The following is an 8,138-nucleotide window of genomic DNA, read 5'->3' as shown; positions in this document are numbered from 1 at the left end:
TCGCCAGTAAAAAGCTGTCGGATAAGCGCGGCTCCGTGCGCGAGCTTTTTCCGTTGCTGAATAGCGCGACCTCGTACGATTCCGGATCGCTAATACAAATGCGCGAGCGATAATCCGATTCTGCTTGATGAATCAGGGGCACTGTCTGTCCTCTGTGTGTGGGTGATTATTATGGCTTAGATCTACCTTAAATTTTTAGGGAAAACTGCCCTGAGAAGGCAATGGTATTGTTTCATTAGGTTACATCCGTCTGCATATACTGTATATAGTTATAATCTGCTGTTTGAAAATAAGAGCAATGATTTTGTCGGGTACACAAAACATTTATAAAAATGTCCTTACTGAAATCACATAAAAGACTGACAGCATAGCATGATAAAACAATCAACATGAACAAAGCTGAACTCCAGGTTAAGTGAGCAAATGTACACATTGCTCGCCATCTCCCTTTTTCTGCAAATAAAGGAGCTGGTAGACTGATTTAAATGATTGCAGATTGTTGATGCTGCCGTGGCCAAAATGTTATTCTGAGCCGCCAATAGAGGCCGGCCATGGAGAGCTCTGGGATAGTGAGGGTAGGGCAAATCATGTTTGTCAATCAGCCCGGAAATGAGATTGGTACAATGCTTGTACTATGAAATCCAGCTTGGGAAAGAATATGTACCTAACTCACAAAAGGAGAGGACTCCTGATGTCCATAAAATGGGGTTGTGCCGGAGTTCTGATTTAATGCATCATACTGGCACAATCCCCATTCAAACACATAAATAAATAAATAACACCAACAACAGGGCTATCAATCACACCCCAAAATAAGATAATTGGGGATTTTTTTTACTACTTGTTTATTTTGCTTAATAACACATAATCTGTTAAACACAAAATATGATTTTATTAACTCAAAAAATCAAATAGACATTTTAAAAATTATAATAACAAACATTTAAACATAACAAATATTCATTCACAAACAGTAGACATACTTAAACAAGTACAGTTTGTGATCAGAATAATAGCAGTCTGACATCACTAACCTGATCAATAACTGTTTTTGGTAGAAATTATATTTTTACTTGGCAAATAATTTACTAGTAGGAATAGCAGGGTAAAAGAAAACCAACAGTCATAACATGCATGATGCTGATTCTGTGTAATTGAAAATTCAAATTAATAGCTTGTTTAAAATGTGTAGTGTGGGCTCAATTAACAGTTTGTCAGAAAACCCCCAAACACTGAATTCACAGGACAGTGAAGACAGTGAAGCATGTTGGTGAAAGCATCATGATATGGGGATGTTTCTCACACTATGGTGTTGGACCTATTTATTGCATACCAGGGATCATGGATCAGTTTGAATACATCAAAATACTTGAAGAGGTTGTGTTGCCTTAGGCCAAAGAGGAAATGCCCCTGAAATGGGTGTTTTACCAAACCAACCCCAATTCAGTAAACAAACAATGTTGTGGTTCCAGACCAACAAGATTGACATTATGGAGTGACCAGCCCAATCCCCGGACCTTAATCCAATTAAAAACTTGTTGGGTGACATAAAAATGCTGTCTCTGGGACCAAACCAAAAAATGCAGAAAAATTGTGAAATGTAGTCCAGTCCTTCAGGGTTGGAATACTTGTTACAGGTGCCAGAAATTGGTTGTCTCCAATTCTGAACATAACTGTATGAATTCAACCTAATTTTAAAAACATCAAACTCCACTTCACCAGTACTGTACTTTAAATGCACATTGGTAGAATTCATGATGACTTCCAAGGGCACAGAAGAAGTTCATATACCATATATACCTGTGTATAAGTCGATCCACGTATAAGCCGAGGGTGGGAAATGCTGCAGCTTCTGGCAAGTTTCAATATTCAAAATAAATACCAATAAAATTGCATATTACAACCATAATACGTTAAACAAATACCATAGTGAGAATTTAGTGGTTAGGTAGGTATACTACTTACTGTACCCAACCACTAAATTCACTTTAACTGCCCTTGCGGTATTATTCTGTCCGGAAAAGTGTCTGAAAGCAGTACTACATTCAGTCACTGTAGACCCCCTAGCATTCTACGTCTCACCGTATTTCCACACAAAAAGAGTTACATTTTTTTGCATGGAAATTATTTTACATTGTAGGCCTATTATTCCGATATATGTCCTATATTTATTAATTAACTTTAAATAAAATAACACTAAGATCTGTAAAAAAAAAAAAAAAGATTAAAAAAAATAGTGTATTATGTAATATAACTGTTTCTATAGGTTATATAATATATATTTTTATATTATATTTATATATATGTTATATAAAGATTTCATTGTATTGGACTCAATACAGCTATTTTGAATCTAATACAAAATTATTTATTCCAGCAAACCTGGAACTGGCCTTTAAGAGCTTTAACCTCCCGTCCGTTAAGCCCGACCTTCGTACAGGCTAAAAAAAGTTGCTCTTTTCGTTAAGCGCAAGATTTTCCATACATTAAAATCCCCACTTACCTGGATTTTAATGTAGGGAAAATCTCGGTCCCCCTGTGCTCATCCAGCGTCGGGTTCGTGTTCCAGCGTCGTCCTCCGTCGATCGTCGTCCATCGGTCTCCCTCTCCAGCGTTGGGTGCCTTCTCGTATACCAGCGGGACCAGGTAAGATGCTGGGCCGGCTTCTTACCTGGTCCCGCTGATCATCCAGCGTTGTTCTCGTTCCAGCGCCGGGTGATCTCTGAAACAAGAAGCCAGCCGGCGGAGGAAAAAAACAGCCGGCCGGCTTCTTGTGCTTGCGTGATGACGTCGGCGCATGTGCGGGAAATTCAAATTGAAACTCATTCATTCATTTTGTATTTGATTGGATACAGGAGTTTGTATTCAATCCAATACAACATGAATGAATGAGTTTCAATTAAAAATAAATACAAAGTATGTATTTTGTATTGGATTGGATACAGGAATTTGTATTCAACCCAATACATAATGAGAGTTTGAATTTTGTTCTCATTTTGTATTGGATTGAATACAAAGTCCTGTATCCAATCCAATACAAAATAATAGAAAATATATTTATGTGGTTTTGTCTATAGGTATGTGACGGACACTAGGGAGGTGTTTTAGAAAAATATATTACTATACAGTATACCGAATTATCGCATTTTCAGTATTTTTCATTTATTTATGTATTCTTGTTTGAGCTGAATTTTGTGTTTTTCCTTTAATTTTATTAAAAGTAATTTTTTTTTTTTTTTTTTTTTTACATGATTTTGTGTTTCAAACATTTTTTATATTCATTATATCTACTAGACCCCTATTCGGACATATTTCTGTAAATTACAGGTCTACAATTTAAAAAACAATTTTTAAAAACCTGTAACACTTTTGGTACAGAAATCTAGACCTCAGTGTAACGCGCAGGTGGTTAATAAATCATGGTCATTGTCTCTTCCAACATGTCTCAGTGAACTAAGTCCACTTCTTCAGATTCAGAGACACACGAATTTCATATTGTTTCTCACTTATATTTATCAGCAGCAGTTATCTGACGCCCCATTGTTACCCCATGCTGTAAAGAAATATTTAAACAATCCAGATTTGGACAATAATAGTCAATCCTCCACTATCCAATATATTGTCCATGAATGTTCTTGCAAGTAATATGATACCATAAAGATGCTCGAGTAAATATAGGTTTGTTAGTAAATATCATATAATTAAATCTATTGATGCCAAATATTCCTTCATGGATATTCATATTATCAGACATTCCCTAGTGGGAATCAATTACTATTAGTGACATACAATGACCTTTCCCACAAGGTAATGTCTAACTCCTTGCTGTGAAACACAAACTCAAAAAAGGCCAAAAATCCACTTACCTTCAATCCTGCAGCGCTGTCGATCTGTCCGGAGGTTTCTTCCATCAGGTCCCATGTCGGGCCGCTGCTCCAGGTGCCGCCATCTTCTTTTCTTCCGGGTTCTTCTTACTACGTCACCCGACCAATGAACGAGATCGGGAAAACACTTGCCGATCTCCCTGTGCATGCTTTTTTTTAGTTCTCCTTTGACAAAAAAGGCTCCTTCTGCGCATGCCTGAGATGCTCAAGCATGCGCAGAAGGAGCACCCAAGGGCCTCACGGGATGTGTAACGTAGGTACTCCGGGAGGCTCTGCACTCCCTGACATTCTCAGTCGCCTAGGCATTGGGGGCCGTAAAATTTAAAGTAAAAATTCTGGGTTTTTTTAACATAAAAGGGTTGTCTAGCCTTTTATGTAAAGTGAAAATTCTGAGTTTAGGTACGCTTAAGTAAATGACCTTCTGAACAACAGTAAAGAATACACAGTACATAGGTCAAGTTACATTGAATTAAAATAATCAGAAGCTCTGGGAGCTACAAATAAAGATTTGTAACTGAATAAATATTTATTGTTCCTGAGAACTCTGACATGATGCATGATTGGGTTTTGTAATTATTTAAATGTTTGTAAATAATATTGTATTTTAAAAAAATACATAGTTTTATATAAGGTGTATTAGAAGGATTGGACAAAGTAATTATTGCACTAGAAAATATTTGAGCATTGTGTATGTATGGATTGCAAATATCATTGTGGTTATCTGTACATTCTTCCTACTGACCACCACTCTAATATACTGTGAGCTGGAGATATAGTAATAATGAAAGGGGTTACCCGAAGACCTGGAAGCTTTTTTCAAGGGTTCCATGTTAAAAAGAGGGAACACCTCATAGAGACCTTAGAGAGGGATAACAGAGGAATATAGAGGGACCGAGTGATTTGGCCTTGTAGAGGGACAGTCCCTCAAAATAAAGGACATTATGCCACAAATAGAAATAATGATTATTTCCATATTATCATATCTCCATACAGACTTCTCTGTATAGTGTGTGAGGAGGATGTTCTCTCTCTGCACTTTATATAGAATCATTGTATGATCATCATTTCATCATTCATGATCTACACACAGACTGAATTACTTTATCTTTACAGCTTCAGATACCAATTCTGACGACCCCAACAACCCAAAGGCCTGAGGGTACATGATGGTGTGAGGACATCACAAGAAGAAGAGGAGATACAACTTTTTTCACTGCAGATTTGGCTTGTTTCTGCTTGCTTGTAATAATGAGGCCACTAAAGAGAACCTGTCATGTGGTTTACTTAATTGCACCTTTTGTGTGAAGACTTACAAAAAACCCTCATAGAAGGTTCCCGCACATCTGTGAGATCACCAGCCCTGCTGTTATATGGCGAACAATGTGACACCTTCTAGATGTTAGGAATTGAAGTAAAGAAATTATTTATGTACAATATCAGCTGATATATTCAGTGTTGTCATTACTTCAGTATTGGGGATTTCTATATAGTGCCATCATTCTATTCAGTACCCCGCTGCACCCAACTCCAGCCTGGGCTCTGCAGTATTAGCTAAATAAAATAAGGAGATGTTTTTTCCCACACATGTATTAACTTTAAAAGTGAACTTCAGGTAGATTCTAAAAGATTATTTGGGCTCATGATTATAACAATTTGCAGCTGTGTAATCATTGTACACAATTTAATTGCTACTTTATAGAAGTAAGCAACATATGTACCAGACATAGCCTCAGTTCCTGTATAGCAGAGATCAGACTTAGGTAGTCGATCCGTTGTGCTTATGTATGAACAAGGAATGCTAGGGATAAGAGGAGAATGCAAAGTGACTTAGAAATGAGAATATCAGTCTGCTGCTTCTCTTTTCACTGACCAATCACAGGCAGCACAAGACTTGTAAATGTTACAAAACGTCAGTAAAGAAAATTGGATCTCCTGCCCTGCCAAGCAGGTCAGTGCTCTATCTAAAAATGTTGGTTACAGAACTAAAAAATATAAATTCAGATTAATTAGAAATCCTTTAGTAGATAAAAAGCTCGATTGTATGCATTTCATCTGTGTATAGAGCTGTTTACCTGAAGTTCACCTTTAAAGTGATGATGTGAGACACTATCCCTGACCTGTCTTTAACTGGCTACATCCTATTTGCATGATCTTCAATTTAATACATCGAGATCTTGCTGCAAGGGAAGTCTGTATGTCCATCCCGTGTGCTTGTTTCAGGTCAGATCTGCAAGATCAGCATTTTTTATACAGGTCAGCAATGACAGCTCTTACATGTCCATCCTCACCGATTCCTTTTATTATAGTAAGCAGGCTTTTCCTTTACTGGGGACATCTGCTCTGTACACATCCATGGATATATCTATACAAAGCCAATAGGAGATTCTCCAGTAATATACACAATGTGCCAGATCCTATGACAGGTTCTCTATAGGATTTATCCAGCAACTATTCATTATACAATAATTCTGCTTTTTCTAGCATTGCATTGTTTCAATATTCACTTGCACACAATATCTACAATAATGTTTGAGGGTCTTTTTTCTTAATTTTGTCTTGATTTTGTGATATATATAGGTGATAGTTCTTGATTTCTAAATGTTTTTTAAAATGGAACTTTACACTTACTTTACTATGACATCTCATTCTGGACACAGCAGTCACATTCTATAACTATTAAGTTGGGTGATGACCCCTATCAGCAGACACATGGTGATGCCCTTTTCATATCCGCCATATCTCTGGCTGGGCTTTATTCAGTACACAGTTCTGTCATCCACACACATTGGAGCTCGGATTAGTGGATGTCATTGGTTTCCAGCAGAGGATCCGATGTTTGTGCAGAGCAATGTCTGATTCCAACTAAATGATTTTTTTGCTCATTGCGTGTATGCAAACTGCAAACATTATAGAGATAAATGGAAGTTGTCAGAAAATGATGAGAACTGAGCTGTGTCTGACACAAGACAATATTCATCACCCATCTTCCACATAGACATGTTATTGATCAGCTGATGTTTGTGTCACATTGCATCTTTACTATAAATTAGTATTTAGTCAATATGTATTATTAGGATTCATGAAGAGATCAGTGATGATGCCATAACGGCTAATGTTAATGTGAAGTTCTTACTTAATGTAATTTTATTTTAGAGTTGCCTAGAGCCAGGGATTGTTTTTTTTTCTTCTCATACAAAGAAGTTCACATTGACAGTAAAGTGGTAATAAGCTGTCCACAACACACATCATGAAAATTCACAGCCTTCCATCTGTATTACCTGGACAGTCAGGTCAATGTGAGTCTGTAAAGATATTTTGTATTCCTGTCAGATAAATATTTCCCCAAAACAATCTGCATTTATCAGTCAGTTTCCACAAAAATATCTCCTATATCAGATGTTGGTACACGGCTCCATTTGGTCTCATTTATTCTTATTGCAGGCCATTATTATAATCATCTAAATGCAAAGGTTACATTAGTGATTCCCATTCAAAAAACCATCAGCATTCCCATGTCACATTGTCCTCCCCGAGTTCTGGGATACAGTAATATTTCCCTACACATAATATTGCCACATTGTATAGATGGAATGTGACATCAAAGCAGAACAAAATCCGTGTAAAATGATATATTAACCAACATAATCATTATCAGTGCTTCTCAATAAAATCAGAATAGAATCATTTCAGCACATCTGCTTCTGATATTTAGGAATGATTGTAAACCTTTTGCTGTCTCTGTATTCCAAAGCCAACACAAACTGTGTACTGAATTGTAGCGGCCATTCCTTTGTTGTATCATCTGCTCAGAAAACAAAGTCAGATACAGATTATACAGAGACAATCCCCTCAGGTTTGTAGGGAAGCTCCAAGGACAAATATTAGAAAAGCTTTTGGTAACGGGATAAATATTTTTATAGGTGGCAAATGTTTTACTTTATGTCTGTCGACTCAAATAAAACTAATGTTCTTTCTAGATAAATGTTGCCCAGTATACCAGCAATACGGGGTCAGAGTATCATACCTGTCTTTGGTTACATAAATTAAAGAATAATATCCCTTTCAATTTTATAGCTGAGGGAAGATATTGTATTGAGATCTTACCACTTCCCTACAGATGAGGTTGTTCCATGATTCACCCAACAGCATGACAAAGCTTTTCCACATTTTGGCCATGCTAACCCTCCCTTCTGAGGTGCTGGCGGTGCCCCAGCTGCGTTGGCGACTTCTTCCTCCTCCTCTGCCTTTGCCTTC

At 37.1% G+C, this 8,138-nt stretch overlaps 1 long non-coding RNA gene across 1 annotated transcript in view; it reads left to right on the top strand.

The window, feature by feature from the left end:
* LOC140344896 (uncharacterized) overlaps positions 1-7,845 on the top strand; it is a 12,768-nt gene extending 4,923 nt beyond the window's left edge. Inside the window, exon 3 of the long non-coding RNA XR_011923696.1 lies at positions 4,998-7,845. This is a non-coding gene — a long non-coding RNA (uncharacterized lncRNA). The remainder of the gene's footprint in view (positions 1-4,997) is intronic.
* Positions 7,846-8,138: the final 293 nt, after the last annotated feature.

Source organism: Pyxicephalus adspersus, unplaced genomic scaffold (assembly GCF_032062135.1).
Source record: "Pyxicephalus adspersus unplaced genomic scaffold, UCB_Pads_2.0 Sca139, whole genome shotgun sequence".
Lineage (NCBI taxonomy): Eukaryota > Metazoa > Chordata > Amphibia > Anura > Pyxicephalidae > Pyxicephalus > Pyxicephalus adspersus.
This window is presented reverse-complemented; position numbering and strand designations above follow the sequence as displayed.